Consider the following 18,320-nt stretch of genomic DNA (forward strand, 5'->3'; position numbering starts at 1 on the left):
GCAGTGAGTGTGGAAGTTATTATTGTCCAGATACCTAATGCAAAGAGTCAGTAGGCTTGGACCGCAGTGATTTATAGCCTATGTAAAAATATAGGACATAAAAGAAAACTAATAATCTTTTTTCTATATTAAAGTATTTGGGCGACCTATTAAATGTTGAGACATTTAATACTAGAATTTTGGTAATTTGAATGAGTGTGATTTGCGTACATTGAGACAACAATGATATTTAAACCCAATTTAAACTTGTCCAAAGCTAGAAAGCGTGTTGAGCTCGTTAGGGAGGATGTTCCCACTAATAGTGACTTTCCAAATTGTCGTACTTTTATTGAGGAAGTGTCTCATCTCATAGAGTTCCATAAAATTTTGGTGTCTATAAATGCCCCCCACTTCAAGGCTTGTGGGAGTGTAAACTTGATAAACTCAAAGACGGGACTTGAAGTACCCACAAAAATGGAGTTTCAATCTTTGCGGTTTGTGGCTTCAGATTCGCATTTGATTTGTGAGAGAGGGTCACACTGGGCATGCCAATTTATTTGCAATATTTTTTCTAAAATACAAAAAATATATTGCAATCACATAATAAATAAAAAAGAATGACTTTATTCATAAAGATTGTGAGTACAAATATGTTTATCCCTTGATTCCTTTCTCTTAAGATTTCTTCGTGATTCAAGGGATGTTAGTGTCACTCAAACTAAAGATGATGTGGACCTCCTTAGAATTTATTTGATCTCCGTGAAAGGATTTTATGGATCTTGTTAAAACATTTGGTTGTGAAGAAGAGTGCACCCACATCTTGATTACTTTATGAATATTCCTTGAATATATGCAATTTTAGAGATGCCTATTCAAGGAAATACATTACACTTTATATAAGTGTGAGCTTGAGTTTAGGGTAAGTAGTCTCCAAGAACCTTAAATGAAATTGGACTCATCTTGTAGAGTCTCGCATAATTTTGATGTATCACAAATGTCGAATTCTTGTCCCATAATTTTTTTTTGGGTCACATAGTTCACTTAACTGTCTTGTTGGATAGAGTTTTATTGTTTGATCGACTATTCTAGAAGGGGTCTTATGCTTAGAAATGTAGTATCTTTATAGAAGCCAGTATCAACAAAGATCACACTCTAGCAAAGGACTGAATAACATCTCCAAGCACATTTGGGAAAGTAGTTTCACTCTCTTATTCAAATGTGGACACAAGATCTAATTTCTCAAAATCCTCAATAGTACAACATATATGCCTTTGCATATTTGGCAAGGCATGAAGAAAGTGCTTATGCATGCTAGCCTTTACTGCAGATTGAGCATAACATTCATTATTTACAAAAGTAGACCACAAATAAGTAATTAGTTTTGGATTCAGTCTCTAATATTTGAAATAGAGATGTGTTGTAATAGCATAACCTAGCACTACATCTCCAAGAAATTCCAAGTGCTAATAACATCTTGGTATCTCAGGTAGCATGTAAGATCCGTGAGTGAGCACTTTAACAAGCAATGAAGGATCATGAAACTTGTAATGAAGCAGTGATTTCCAAGTACCGTACATTGACTAGCTTCTCATCATTCACGAGGAAGTGCCTTAGGATAGGTGCATCAATAAAATCAATGTCCATCCCAATCCATTTCATAAATGATAAAGTTGCTATTTCCCTACCTGAGCTGAGGTAGGCACCTATTAGTGCCTCAACCACATCAGCTACACTCTTGCTTCTAATCTTCTACTTTATCCTACTATACATTTTCACCGAAGGCAAACTCTTTGCCAAAGCTTTAAGCTTGAGAATTATCATTAGGAATATGCCCCCTTTTATGATCGAATAGTTCATTACGGATAAACCTCAGAATTTTACGAGCACATCCAAGCTTGAACAATGTAGCATTGAAAATGATTTTATTTTTCTTAATGCTGAAAAGACCTTCATGATTACTTTCATAAGTCTTAAACAGCTATATACAGATAGCATCTTTGAGAAAAGAGTCTCCAAGTTACCCAAGTGATTCCAAATGAAACTTCTGGAGGCATTTCTTTGTTGTCATCACTTCCAAAACCTTAGAAGTTGGGATAAAAAGTTTTAGTTTGCAGTGATAAAAAAGAATTCTTTTCAATTTTATTCGGCATGATTTCTTCCCCTATAAAGTCTAAAGCTTCTAGCACGGCAGATAGTTATTGGTGAAATAATCTTAACTTTGAGAATCTTATAAATTCTAAGGTATACACGTTTGGGAGTGAATCTGTTTGGGTGGAGTATAACAGATTCACTGCCATATGTGTATACCTTAGAATTCATAAGATTCTCGAGGTCAAGAATCTTTCGCCAATAACTATCTGTCGTCATACAACATTTAAACTTTATAGGGGAAGCAATCAGGCTGAATAAGCTAGGAAAGAAAGCTTTTGGATCACTGCAAACTAAAACTTTGTATCCCAACTGCTAAGGTTTTGGAAGTAATGACAACAAAGAAATACCTCCAGAAGTTTCATTTGGAATAACTTGGGAAACTTGGAGACTATTTTCTCAAATGTGATGTTAGTATACAACTGTTTAAGACTTATGAAAGTCATCACGAGGGTTTTCTCAGAATTAAGAAAAATAAAATCATTTCCAATGTTACACTGTGCAATTTTGGATGTGCTCGTAAAATATTAAAATTTATCCATAATGAACCATTCGATTTTAAAGCATGAATCATTCCTAATTCTCAAGTTCACAACTTTGATGTGGTTGTAGGCCAAGGCAAACGATTAGAAATAGTAAGAAGTAGTTGATGTGGTTGAGGTACTAATATAAGTGCCTACCTCAACTCNATAGCTCGAAACTGAACATGCAAACTAAGAATGCAACAATTAATCTGATAATGATGCATTCATAAATTGAGGCATGTAAAACTGGATACTGAAATATCTGACCTAGCATGTGTAATTCAAGAACTAAAGAAATACATGGCTAGAGTTCTGAAATTCATGCGATAAACTGAGCAATAACTTGATAATCTGATTTGGAACAATTAAATAACTAATTCATGATGATCTGTTCAAATTCTAGAAACCCTAGGTCTGTTCATAATCATGGAATCAAGAATCTGACTGAATGTTAGGGACCTAATGGGCGAAAGGAACCCATTAGTGAAATCCCACATACCTGGTGACGAATTCCACGGAGAAATCTTTCGATTTCGGGGCTGGAACTGAAGAAAACTTGCTGCGTTCTTGAACTAGGGTTCTTGACCTTTTTCTCCTCTCTTGCTTCTAATTTTCTAAGTTTTGATTAATGATCTTGACTAAGGTAAGTTCTAATTATGTTTCTAGGCTTAAACTGATTAAAACCTCATGATTTAGGGTCTAATCGATGTATCTTAGGGGTTAAATGAAATAGGAAAAGACCAAAATACCCCTGAATTAACTGCTGTCGGAGTGATTGACGGAATGGACCTACGGTCCGTCAATCAATCGACTGTCTGTCGATTGGGTCCGTAGGTCGAGTCTGCCCGACAGGGCTTCACTAAAACGGGTATAACTTTTTACTCAGAGGTCGGAATTTAGTAAATTTGGTGGCGTTGGAAAGATAATTCAATTATCTATCTAACCATAGGTCATGGTACACATAATTCATTTTTTGCTAAGAGTTATGACCATCTTAAGTTGAACTATCAATATTTTTCAACTAACTGGCTGGTGACCCTCATCTACGGTCAGACCTACGGACCGTGGATCGAATGACGGTCCGTGCTGGTCGACCGTAGTTTGTGTCAGAGGCTGGGTAAGGGAAGTCTCGATCCACGGACACAGACCACGGACCGTGGTCTGATCTACGGACCGTGGGTCTGTCCATGAGTCGGGACTTAGCCAAATTTTCTGACTGAGTTCTGGGGAAGTTTTCTGTCACGAACGATGGACCTGCAGGACGGACCGTGAGTCCATCTACGGTACGTGGATGGTGTCCGTGAGTGCCACCTGTAACACTAGAAATTTGAAATCTCTATTTTCGGATACGGGGTGTTACATTATCTCCCCCTTGGGACCCTTCGTCCTCGAATGAAGACTAATCTAGTTGAAATAGAGGGAGAGGGTTGCAATCCGTACCACTAAACACTGAGAACTGAATTTCTAACTGAACTGAGTTCCAAGAACATTATCAAATACGCTGAAAATGCAAGTACAAACTGAAAGAACATGATTCTAAGAATGAATTTATGCATGAATGACTGAAAAACTGAAGAGGAACTATTACCTCAAGCTGGAATGGAATCGGAAGGAAAGAGGTGAGGATACTTGGACTTCATGGCTGCTTCTGCTTCCCAAGTAGCTCCCTCTACGGACTGACTCCTCCACAAAACCTTGACTGAAGCGACTTCTCTGTTTCTCAACCTTCTAACCTGACGATCGAGAATCTCAACTGGTACATCCTCATATGAAAGGCTATCTTTCACGGCCACACTCTCTAATGGCACTATGGATGCTGGATCACCCACACACTTCTTCAAAAGAGAAATGTGAAAGACTGGATGTACTACTGTTAAGTCTGTTGGCAACTTTAACTTACAGGCCACTTTACCAATCCTTTTCAAGATCCGGTAAGGGCCTACATATCTAGGACTGAGCTTCCCTTTCTTGCCAAATCTCATCACCCCTTTCATAGGTGACACTTTCAGGAAAACCCAATCATCAACTTGGAACTCTAGTTTCCTTCTTCTCACATCTGCATAAGACTTCTGGTGACTCTGAGCAATCTTAAGTCTATCTCTAATGAGTTGCACTTTGTCCATAGCATCAAGGACCGAATCTGGTCCTATCAAGGCTGCTTCACCTACTTCAAACCAACCAACTGGAGATCTACATCTACGCCCATACAAAGCCTCATAAGGGGCCATCTGAATGCTGGAATGGTAACTATTATTGTAAGCGAACTCAATCAGAGGAAGGTGATCATCTCAACTACCCTTGAAGTCGATCACACAAGCTCTCAATATGTCCTCTAAGGTATGAATGGTACGCTCTACCTGACCATCCGTCTGCGGATGAAATGCTGTGCTAAGATTAACCTGAGTACCAAGACCTTTCTGAAATGACTTCCAGAAATGAGATGTAAACTAAAGACCTCTATCTGAGATGATAGACAAAGGAACTCCATACAACCTCACAATCTCATTAATGTAAAGCTTGGCATAATCCTCCGCCGAATCTGTAGTCTTGACCGCCAAAAAGCAAGAAGACTTAGTAACACTATCAACAATCACCCAAATGGAGTCATGGTGTCTGCGAGTACGAGGTAAACCTGTGATGAAGTCCATGTTGATCACTTCCCACTTCCAAGTAGGAATGTCAATCTCTTGAGTCATACTTCCTGGTTTCTGATGTTCTACCTTGACTTGCTGGCAATTGGGGCACTTAGCCACAAAATCTGCTATATCTCTTTTCATACCATTCCACCAATAGACTTCCCGCAGATCACGGTACATCTTAGTGGCGCCTGGATGAATAGAATATCTGGAATTGTGGGCTTCTGCGAGAATATGCTGTCTCAATTCACCCACATCAGGAACACACAATCTACCTTGATAGCGAAGTACACCATCTCCCCCTTGGGAGAAAACCTCCACTCTCTGATTGTGGACTGCACTCTTAAGTTCAAGCAAGATTGGATCACTGTCTTGCTTTTCCTTAACTTCTACTACTAAAGAAGATTCTGCTCCATTCTGAACCGTTACACTACCATCTAATATGCTCATAAGACGAACCCCTAGGTGAGCAAGTCTGTGAACATTCTTTGCTAGCTCTTTTCTTTCTTCCTCAACATGTGCTACACTACCCATGGATAATCTGCTAAGAGCATCTGCTACTACATTCGCCTTACCCCGATGGTAATGCATACTCATATCATAATCTTTGAGCAGCTCAAGCCACCTTCTCTGGCAAAGATTCAACTCTTTCTGGGTGAATACATACTGAAGGCTCTTATGGTCTGTGAACACATCTACATGAACACCATACAAGTAATGTCTCCAAATCTTGAGTACAAACACCACTGCTGCAAGCTCGAGGTCATGAGTTGGATAATTTTTCTCATGTACCTTAAGTTGTCTAGAAGCATAAGCTATAACCTTACCTCGTTGCATCAACACACAACCTAGGCCGACCCTGGATGCATCACAATAGATCACATAACCATCTGAACCCTTTGGTAAAGTCAAGACAGGAGCTGTAGTCAACCTAGTAACTTTTTACTTAGAGGTCGGAATTTAGTAAATTTGGTGGCGTTGGAAAGATAATTCAATTATCTATCTAACCATAGGTCATGGTACATCTAATTCATTTTTTTCTAAGAGTTATGACCATCTGAAGTTGACCCATCAATATTTTTCAGCTAACTGGCTGCTGACCCTCATCTACGGTCAGACCTACGGACCGTGGATCGAATGACGGTCCGTGCTGGTCGACCGTAGTTTGTGTCAGAGGCTGGGTAAGGGAAGTCTCGATCCACGGATACAGACCACGGACCATGGTCTGATCTACGGACCGTGGGTCTGTCCGTGAGTCAGGACTTAGCCAAATTTTCTGACTGAGTTCTGGGGAAGTTTTCTGTCACGAACCATGGACCTGCAGGACGGACCGTGAGTCCATCTACGGTCCGTGGATGGTGTCCGTGACTGCCACCTGTAACACTAGAAATCTGAAATCTCTATTTTCGGATACGGGGTGTTACAAGGAATATGCCCCCTTTTATGATCGAATAGTTCATTACGGATAAATCTCAGAATTTTACGAGCACATCCAACCTTGAACAATGTAGCATTAAAAGTGATTTTATTTTTCTTAATGCTGAAAATACCTTCATGATTATTTTCATAAGTCTTAAACAGCTGTATACTGATAGCATCTTTGAGAAAAGAGTCTCCAAGTTACCCAAGTGATTCCAAATGAAACTTCTGGAGGCATTTCTTTGTTGTCATCACTTCCAAAACCTTAGAAGTTGGGATAAAAAGTTTTAGTTTGCAATGATAAAAAAGAATTCTTTTCAATTTTATTCGACATGATTTCTTCCCCTATAAAGTCTAAAGGTTCTAGCACGGCAGATAGTTATTGGCGAAATAATCTTAACTTTGAGAATCTTATAAATTCTAAGGTATACACGTTTGGGAGTGAATCTGTTTGGGTGGAGTATAGCAGATTCACTGCCATATGTGTATACCTTAGAATTCATAAGATTCTCGAGGTCAAGAATCTTTCGCCAATAACTATCTGTCGTGCTACAACCTTTAAACTTTATAGGGGAAGCAGTCATGCTGAATAAACTTGGAAAGAAAGCTTTTGGATCACTGCAAACTAAAACTTTGTATCCCAACTGCTAAGGTTTTGGAAGTAATGACAACAAAGAAATGCCTCCAGAAGTTTCATTTGGAATAACTTGGGAAACTTGGAGACTATTTTCTCAAATGTGATGTTAGTATACAACTGTTTAAGACTTATGAAAGTCATCACGAGGGTTTTCTCAGAATTAACAAAAATAAAATCATTTCCAATGTTACACTGTGCAATTTTGGATGTGCTCGTAAAATATTAAAATTTATCCATAATGAACCATTCGATTTTAAAGCATGAATCATTCCTAATTTTCAAGTTCACAACTTTGATGTGGTTGTAGGCCAAGGCAAACGATTAGAAATAGTAAGAAGTAGTTGATGTGGTTGAGGTACTAATATAAGTGCCTACCTCAACTCATGTGGGGAAGTAGCAGCTTAATCATTTATGAAATGGATTTGGTTGCACATTGATTTTGTCGATGCATCTATGCCAAGACACTTCCCTGTGAATGCTGAGAAGATAGTTAATGTCTAGTACTTTGAATCCCTGCTACATTACAAGATCCATGATCCTTCACTACTTGTTGAAGATCTAACTCAAGGATCATACATGCTACATGAGATTCCATGATGATATCAACGTTCGGAATTTCTTGGAGATGCAGTGCTAGATTATGTTTTTACAACACATCTCGATTTTAAATATTCATACTGACACCATGACTAATTACTGATTTGAGGTCTGCTTCTTTAAACAATGAAAGATATGCTCAATATGCAGTTAAGGCTGGCCTGCACAAGCACCTTCATCATGCCTTGCCAGATCTACAAAGGCACATATGTTGTACTATTGAGGATGTTTGAGAAATTAGATCTCGTGTCCACGTTCGTATGGGAGGCTGAAACTACTTTCTCAAAGGTGCTTGGAGATATTGTTGGGTCCGTTGTTTGTGCGATCTTTGTTTATTCTAGCTTCAACAAGGATATTAATACATTTCTAAAGATAAGACCTCTTCTGGGACTGTTGATTACACCTCAAACAATAAAACTCTAGCCAACAAGAGAGTTAATTGAACTATGCAATCAAAAACATTATTTAAAAAAGAAATCAATTTCTTTATGAGATAGGAACTCGACATTTGTAGACATCAAAATTGTGTGGGGCTCTACCAGATGAGTCCAGTTTCAGTTAGGATTCTTGAAAAGTACTCATAGCTTACAGTATATAAAGGGTAATATATCCCTTAGAGAGGGATCTTGAAAATTTCATAAATTCATGAAATATTTACAAAGATATCAAGATGTGGGTGGAATGTTCTTGATAACCAAATTCTTCAAAAAAAAAAAAAACGAAATCCACCAAAACCTCTTTACATGGATATCAAATAAAATTCATTTTCGCTGTAAATTATCCTACAAAAGAATCAAGAGAGCGACATAATTGTACCCAAACTGTTACTTAATAAACTATTCTTGTTTCGTCATATTTATATTGTGGTTGGAGTTAATATTCCATATATAAGATTTGTTGCAAACAAAATTTTGTCTCCTAGAATCCTAACTAAAATTTATAATTTGTTTTGGGGTTTGATTAGTTCGATCGGAGTTGATTAATTGGTGCAAATTCATTCGACATTGAAGAAAAAAAATGAATATTCATTGATCAAATCATTCACTCCATAGTCAGATAGATCTTTTGTAGAAATTAATTAATCAGACGAGAATAAAAATCGATCAAGTGCCTTTGGGGTCATCTCATACCTTCTATGTAATATTTATCTCCCAAAAGCATGGAGATGCACACACAAGATTTGTTGAAGTTTGACTTAAAATAATGAGAATGACCTCAAACAGTATAATAGGCATTGTTCATATATATATGATGACTAAATTTTAAATAATTAATACGCTAGACTTTCCTTGGTTTTAGCTCAAGGGTATTATTGTAACTAGCTTAGGTTAGTTTATCTATTATTATAAATAGTGGAAACTAGGGTTTATTTTAGGAGTTGGTTTTTGAATGAACATTTGATGTTTAGGCTTCTTTGTGAGTTTGAAGAAACCCTCATATCTGTTCAATTAAACCCTCTTGATTACTTAGGTTAGTCTCCACTAGTATGAGTTCAATTTCTTTTCACCCTTAGAGTTTATTCTAGTAATTAAATGTCTTTTAGTTGCTAGACCGTCTTTTTTTTACTTATAAATCTGTCTTTTTTTCTGTTTCTTAATAATATATTTTGTTTGCTTGATTGTGGTTCACTTTATTGTTCTTGCGTCTAGAATTACATCAATTGATATTTCTCCCTCTTCCTTTCTATTTCTAAACCATGCTTTCTTGATTGTGATACTCGGTAAGTCTATCCTTCAAAGCATAAATAGAAGAAATCACCTACATTTTTGCCACCGCTGAAAATTGTACTTGATACCTCGTGGTTCTCAACTCACTTCCTTGACGACCAGGTAATGTTTTGATTGAATGCTAAAAAAAAATATTTCTGATGCAAAAGGAATTTTCCTGTAGTGAACAATATATTAAATTGCCTTTTTATTATGTTCCATGAACCCTACTATTCTAGGTAGGTATTAATTGAATTTTGGTGCACCTCCAATCTGTGAAGTTCTTTATGTCTTCATGATTTAATTATTAGATTAAGGTAGTATGGGGATTGGAAGTATAACTTATACATGTCACTTGTACATCCATTCCTCCTCGCCCTGATCCAAAAACCCAAGAGAATTGACCCAACTAGCTTAGAATTGACATGTAGTTGTTGTTCATATCAATATTTTTTGACAAATGCCTTTATAATAACTTCCACATAATGCCTAATACTGTAAACCTTTTATACTAGTATGATCAATATACTGCTAGCTTTGATATTCACTTAAATTTTATTTAATTTGGTTTTTAATTACTTAGCATTGGGTGTGCATGAGTTATTATTGTCCAGATACCTAATGCAAAGTGGCACTTGCCTTGGACCACAATGATCCATAGGTTATGTAAAAATATAGGACATAAAATAAAACTTGTAAGCATTGTGTGTTGCATTGGGTGCGTAGGAGTTCTTATTGTCCAGATACCTAATGCAAAGTGTCACTTGGCTTGGACCACAGTGATCCATAGCCTATGTAAAAATTTTAGGACATAAAAGAAAAATAATAATCTTTTTTCTATATTAAAGTATTTGAGCGACCTATTAAATGTTGAGACATTTAATACTAGAATTTTGGTAATTTGAATGAGTATGATTTGCGTACATTGACAACAATGATATTGAAACCCAATTTAAACTTGTCCTAAGCTACAAAGCGTGTTGAGCTCGTTCAGGAGGATGTTCCCACTAATCGTGACTTTCCAAATTGTCACACTTTTCTTGAGGAAGGGTAATCATCTCATAGAGTTCCACAAAATTTTGGTGTTTATAAATGCCCCCTACTTCAAGGCTTGTCGGAGTATAAACTTGATACACTCAAAGACGAGACTTGAAGTACCCACAAAAATGGGGTTTCTATCTTTGTGGTTTGTGGCTTCAGATTTTCATTTGATTTGTGAGAGAGGAGATGAAGGGTAAATTGGGTCACACTGGGCGTGCCAATTTATTTGCAATATTTTTTCTCAAATACAAAAAATATATTGCAATCACATAATAAATAAAAAAGAATGATTTTATTCATAAAGATTGTGAGTACAAATATGTTTATTCCTTGATTCCTCTCTCTTAAGATTTCTCCGTGATTCAAGGGCTGTTAGTGTCACTCAAACTAAGGATGATGTGGACCTCCTTAGGATTTATTTGATCTCCGTGAAAGGGTTTTATGGATCTTGTTAAAATATTTGGTTGTCAAGAAGAGTGCACCCACATCTTGATCACTTTATGAATATTTCATGAATATATGAAATTTTAGAGATGCCTATTCAAGGAAATATATTACACTTTATATATGTGTGAGCTAGAGTTTAGGGTAAGTAGTCTCCAAGAACCTTAAATGTAATTGGACACATCTTGTAGAGTCCCACATAATTTTATGTCTCAAATGTCGAATTCTTGTCGCATGAAATTTTTTTGGGTCACATAGTTCACTTAACTGTCTTGTTGGATAGAGTTTTATTATTTGATCGACTATTCGAGTAGAGGTCTTATGCTTAGAAATGTAGCATCTTTATAGAAGCAAGTATCAACAAAGATCACACTCTAGCAAAGGACTCAATAACATCTCCAAGCACATTTGGGAAAGTAGTTTCATTCTCCCATCCAAACGTGGACAAAAGATCCAATTTCTCAAAATCCTCAACAGTACAAAATATCTGCCTTTGCAGATCTGGCGAGGCATGAAGAATGTGCTCATGCATGATATCCTTAACTGCAGATTGAGCATAACATTCATCATTTACAAATGTAGACCGCAAATAAGTAATTAGTCTTGGAATCAGTCTGGAATATTTGAAATAGAGATGTGTTGTAACAACATAATCTAGAACTACAACTCCAAGAAATTCCAAGTGCTAAAAGCATCGTGGAATCTCAGGTAGCATGTAAGATCCGTGAGTATAATGGACAAGTAAAGATGGACGGAGGGAGTATTACCTATACTGAAAATAAATGTTTCATTTTACTTGTTCATTGTCACTAATCAAGATAGTGTTTTTATGCTACCCATAATATTAAATAACCACATAAAATAGTAGAGTATTAGTCAAATTTAGATTTTTAGAGCATTAATAATAAGGTTAGTTTAACACTTTCTTGTTCAGTTTTACTTGTGTACTATATTCTAAAATTTATTTTCATTCAATATATTCAAATTCTTCTCAGTATATTGTGGTTCCTAGTCCTGCTATGAGTGTGGTGAGTCAGGAAAAATCAATAGAGATTGCTCTAGACTTAGAGCGGGAGACCGACATTAACAGTGTTTTGTAAAGTGGTCACTTCATTTCTATTTTTATAAAAATAAAAATTGACAATTTTTTTTTAAAAAAAGAAGTGAGTAAAATTTCCAAATTCAGCTTGGAAAAAATGAACAATTTCATAACAAAACACTAATATGGTAAAAAAATAAAATATGTTATTTTAAGAAAAGTGAATACAACTTTTTTCTTTTTGCCACATTCGCATTAGCTGGTCTTGATTCATTTAATTCATATTTGACCAAAATAAGATTTTTACCAAATATAACCACTACTAATTAATGCAAGGTATGCCCATTTTAAGAAGAAAAAAATGGATTATAAATTTACCAAGTGATTTAGTTCCTTTGAAAAACTCTAAACCTTCTTTAAAAAATGGAGAAAGTTGAAGAAGATATGGTGTTGGCATGTTCAGTGCGTTGCCATGGATTAGAAAATTGGGAAATGGTGGCTGCCGAATTCTCAAATTCCATTTCCAAACGATTTCGATGTATTCTTCAATATACCTCTGTAGAATGTCAGGTCAAGTACGAAAGTTTAAAAGGGCATTTTAAGAGTCTATATCAGACAAAATTTACTGAAGAAGAAGATGATGAGAGTGGATTCATAAATTTGATGGCAGATAAACTTACAAAGACTTATAGAGATTATTGGACAGAGCAAGTCAAACTAGGGGATACTCCACTTCAGTATGATTTATCTTTTTCATAACTCCCTCTTTTTTCCCTTTTCATGTTTTTTACTTATGATATTTGAAGAATTGTGCGTTTTCACTAATTTTTTGTTTGATCCACATTTATATGATGATTTCTACAAAAACAAAATTATCTAGGAGACACAAAATATATTCAAAGATATATATCTTTTCTAAAGCTTAGGAATTGGGGCATAAATAAAGTATCACTAATTGCTATAATCTACACTAAAATATTTCATTTCTTTTTCAAATAAAGTGTTCTTGATTCCAATTTTATCATTACTACAAAAAAAAAAGGAAGAGAAAAGAATAACCACTTTCACTAAACATCAAAACTACATTGTTAATATATTTAGGACAAAATGTCAAATAATATTATTAGCTATATACTTTTTAACAACGAATTTCATAACTAATTAATGTTTTTCCTTATAAAAATCACTAATTGATAGTTAGCTTTGATGATTGGCCCCATATAATTATTCATTAGTTTTGTACTTTTATTGTCCAAATTAATGTTTGTAAATTTATTTTTTTGGTACACTGAAAAATAACTAACAAGGATAAACTAAATTTTGATAAGTAAAATTGCTTAAATCTTCCAAAAGAAAAAACTTCATATTATTGATGGCATCTTTCAAAACAAGAAATTCTTATTTATTTTAAAATATAAAACAAAATTGAGGTTAGGGAAATGTAAAATGGAGAAGGGGATTACAAGGTAGGAGTTGAACCCTCAACTATAAATTAAAAATTTAGCTAGTAAAAAAATAAAGCTACTAAGATTCTCCAACTAGCAATTCTTTGTATGTTAGGATCTTTATTTCTCAAAGAGTCTGCACGATTATTTGTCATCTCTCTTCATATGCATATTTTATTCTTCTTGATGGTTTCTATGATGTGTTTATAATTTTCACCAATAGCCATATGAGGCTGAAATTATATATTCACATTTTTAATTATAAGTTTGACAACAAAATGGTAATCTAATTACTGATATCTTTATTTATTTTATGTTTATATAGGAAAAAATCTCCAAATATTTCCAAACAGGAAGTTGAAGAAAGAATAAAGTTAAATGAGGAAAAAGGTGATGATAAATCTAATGAAAAGATGGAGAATATTAATCAAGATTTCATAAAATTCCTTAATGTGGTGAGATCTCGCAAGCATTGTTGTCTTTTTGAATCTCGACTTCCCAGTCAGGTAAATACATTGCTAATCTATATATTGTGGTTTGTTATCCTCATATTTTAAATCTCGATTTCCCATGTTCTTTCCTTTTTTATCTATTACGAAAAAGAAATAGTATTTTATTAATTGAAACATGATTAGCTTTAAAGTTTACATCTTTTTATCTTTAAAGACATATTTAATTTGGCTCAACACCAAAACATAGAATTCTGAAACTTGTGGTCTTAAATACATTGTAATATTTGTGTGACTATAAAACTTCTCACTAATGATAAAATAGAAATTTTATAGCTTGATTATTTTTAAATATAGACATATGTCATTTATTTTTAATAGATTGATAATAAAATAGTGCTACAATTGGAAAGAAGGGAATATCTGGCATGTTTAATACCAATGGTCATTTTTTTTCTTTCTAAACTCACTGTGAGGTCAAATTTATAGTATAATCATCATAAAACATGGATTATATATATTCCTTATTAGTGCTAATGTTTATATTTTTTCAGGAAGATCTATATTATTTTAAACAAATTAAGCAGCATATGGATTTACAGATTATTCAAAACAAGTTAGAACAAGATGTTTATTCGAACGTGAAAATCACCAGCTTATTTAGAGATCTCTTGTTGATTTTCAACAATGCCATTGTTTATTACCCAAATGAAACTCTTCAGTATTCTATAGCGCTAGAACTCAGAGCCAATATTATGAGAGAAATGGGTAAGAAACCCCTATTTTGTCGCAAAATTGTGTGTGGATTACTTGCAGAAGGTAACCCAATGTTGGCCAACCAAAAATTGGAGAAAAGGGCATACAAGGCACGTAACAAAGCTCAAGAAGGTGAGTCATCAGTCAGGAGGAGCGTGAGAGTGAGAAATAAGCTGGCTTGCGAATTCAAGAACGATCCGGATTATGATTACAAAGGGCAACAAAGAAGAACGACAAAGAAAAAATCAGAATATTTTGGGAATCATGAGTGAAGCTTACTAAAAGGTGGTCGAGTTTATATGAGTTTTAGGTGTATTAAATTTCTTTTGTTTCGTTGTTCTGGTAATATTTCACAGTTTATTATCAATGTAGATTGTAGACTATAATTAATATCCTAACCCTCGTCATGTGTTTTTTTTATCTCTAGGTTTTATGGTTTGCATCAACCTTTTGTGTTAGCAGAATGTTGGGAGTAATTGCCTCTTTTTAGTGACTGAATGTGGTTAGCCATGACCATAACTTCTTGTTGAAACTCTATTATTTCACTCATTATTCTACCTTTTTATGCCTTGTAACTCATGCAACCTCGTTTTAGGCCATTTATTCATCTCATAATCTTCCTATTCATTACAAGGAAGAATTCTCCCCTTCGGTAAATAGTGATGATCTTACTTTGTTTTTGTGTATAAGAAAATATAGAGTGCATAAAATTGAGTAAAAAGAGAAAGTTCTTATTAGTTGAAGGGGGTGTTTTTTTATTGAACTTTTGACTCAACTTTTGTCTAGTGTATGTTGAGTTGTACTTTGTGGTCGGGCTTTATTGTATCCTAGAGGGAACAAGTCAAGAGGATTACTACTGGACTGATGAAAAGATTTATTATCGTGGTGTTGAATCTTCTTTAAAATAGCGAGATATCAATGTCTCATCCTCAAGATAAAGTTTTTTCTTCAGTTTATTTTCAATTGTAATTTCACCAACAAAAACTATTCGATTTTCCCATATAAATTATATCATCCTGTATTTTTATTTTTTTAAAAAACCTGTACTATTTGATCAATCAAAGTACATCTACGAGTAAATCTAAATTTGTTTTCTCTATTGCTATTTTGTTGTCATATTTTTTCTTTACAACCAAGTGTTGAACTTTTTTTTTGAATCGCGTGTCTATTAGAAACAACATTTTTATCACACAAATATATGTGTAAAATTTGTGTACACCTTAGCCTCCTCAAACTCACTTGTGAGATTATACTAAATATGGTGTTCACTACTAGAAAGACCTGACTTCAAAAGAGGTCTGAATAAACTCATCTTTTGAATTGAGGATCAATAAGAAATAACCTCTTTATCTCGAAATGGTAAGGGTATGATCTGTGTACATCCTACCTTCTTATATTGAATATGTTGTTCGCTACTAAAAAAGGCCTCAATCGATCTAAAAAATCCAACTTGAGAAGTGGTTTGAAAAAACTGACCTCGCGAAATCAATTCTTTAAAAAATCAAAATCCAAAAAAAAAAAAGGGAAAAATTTTTGTTCAATTTTCAGTCATAAACCATAGTGATTTTTGCACCCTCCCCCCCCCTCAAAAAAAAAAAAAAAAACTTCAACTTAAACTTTGCACCTAATTGACCCACCAAAGCATTCAATGAGGACGAGGGAGGGGGGAAGGGAGTAATGAGTTCCCCCTCCCTGTGGTTGGAATTTCAAAAAACAATGGGGCTAAAATTTTGCAAAAAGAGGTAATTTTTTAAAATTTATTTCAGAATTTTGATGGTAAAAAAACTAAGATTTTTATATATTCATTGTTTCATGTTTTAATTTTTATGGATTTGTTGTCAAAAGCTTGTATAGCAAATTTTCAAAAAGAAAAAAACTTTATTGATATGGTGAAACTTCAAATTTGGGTACTCATTGTTTAGTCTGTCTTGACCCAATCCATCTCAACAATAATAACATTTGGGAGGGCTAATCACCACCCGAATTGCCCCATATATTCTATTGAGAAGGATGTGGGTTTCTAACCTTGGTACAAACACGAGGAGTACTCCATGCTAATGTGTCTTGAATGATCCACACATTCTTGATTGTCCTACTCATAAAATATAAAGTTATAAATCAACCACACATTCGCTAGATCGCTCATTTCACCTAAATTTAGTGAGTTTTCTAATTTGGCGCATCTTGATTTGTCGCATTCATATTCTTCATGTCTATCCCTTCACTTTATGACTTGGACATGAGTGATTGTAATCTCTCGGGGCTTATTCCTAAACCTCTATGGAATCTCACCAACATAGAGGCTTTGGACCTTGGTAATAACCATCTTGAACGACCAATTTCCGATTTCTTTAGATTTGGAAAGCTCAAGGACTTATCAGTTGGAAATAACAACTTCGGTGGCCAACTTGAGTTCTTATCCTTTAACAGAAGTCATATACACAACTTGAATGGCTAGATTTTTCATCCAATTACCTAACCGGTCCAGTTCCATCCAATTATTGGAGATCTCATTGGACTTTGTGGGTTGAACGTATCTCATAATGTCTTGGAAGCTCATATACCAGCGACATTGCAAATTTATTTGTTCTCGAATCATTGGATCTCTCATCTAACAAATCATCTGAGAAATTCTGCATCAACTTGCATCCCTCACATTTCTTGAAGTCTTAAATCTCTCTCACAATCATCTTGTTGGATGCATCCCCAAAGGAATTTTTTTTGAAAAGGTCATACCAAGGAAATGATGGACTACGATGATTGCCACTCTCAAAACATTGTGGCGGTGATGATAGGATACCAAAAGCAACAACTCCAACTGAGCTAGATCAAGAAGAAGAAGGAGATTCACCAATGATCAGTTGGCAGACGGTTCTCATGGGTTATAGTTGTGGTCTAGTTATTGTACTGTCCGTAATATACATAATGTTGTCAACTCAATATCCAACATGGTTTTCAATTATAATTGTAAAATTGGAACATAGAATTATTACGATAATGAAAAGGCACAAGAAAAGATATTAGTGTGTAACCTCCAGGTATTCAACTTGATCTTTATCCTTTAGAAGACCACTTTTTATGTATGATGTATTTTAGACACCCTTCATCCTTAAAGCTCTTAACTTTAATTCTTTATCTTTCATAGTTTGTGATCTTTGCATAAAGTGTTTGTTATTCTATAAATAACAAGACATGACTTTTCTTCCTTTGAAACTTGACCAGATGTAGAAATAAATTCATCTGATAAACATAAATCAGACACAAACTTGAATCTTTAGATCATTCAATTGAACAATATGTGCCATCACTAAAAACATTGTATTTCACGCAATTCTTTGCCAACTAGTAACTAGTCCCAATAAAATTGTATTTTATTAAGATAAAAACTATATATTTTGATTGGGAAAATGCATAAGTACCCCCCTAGCTTATGCCCGAAATCCCAGAGACACACCTAACCTTTACTAAGGTCCTATTAGCCCCCCCCCCCCCCCCCCCCC

General features: G+C 34.8%; 1 pseudogene; it reads right to left on the reverse strand.

The window, feature by feature from the left end:
- Positions 1-1,187: 1,187 nt before the first annotated feature.
- LOC125859509 (endoribonuclease Dicer homolog 2-like) lies at positions 1,188-7,290 on the reverse strand (annotated as a pseudogene).
- Between the last annotated feature and the right edge of the window lie 11,030 nt (positions 7,291-18,320).

This window comes from Solanum stenotomum, chromosome 1 (assembly GCF_019186545.1).
Source record: "Solanum stenotomum isolate F172 chromosome 1, ASM1918654v1, whole genome shotgun sequence".
Taxonomy (NCBI): domain Eukaryota; kingdom Viridiplantae; phylum Streptophyta; class Magnoliopsida; order Solanales; family Solanaceae; genus Solanum; species Solanum stenotomum.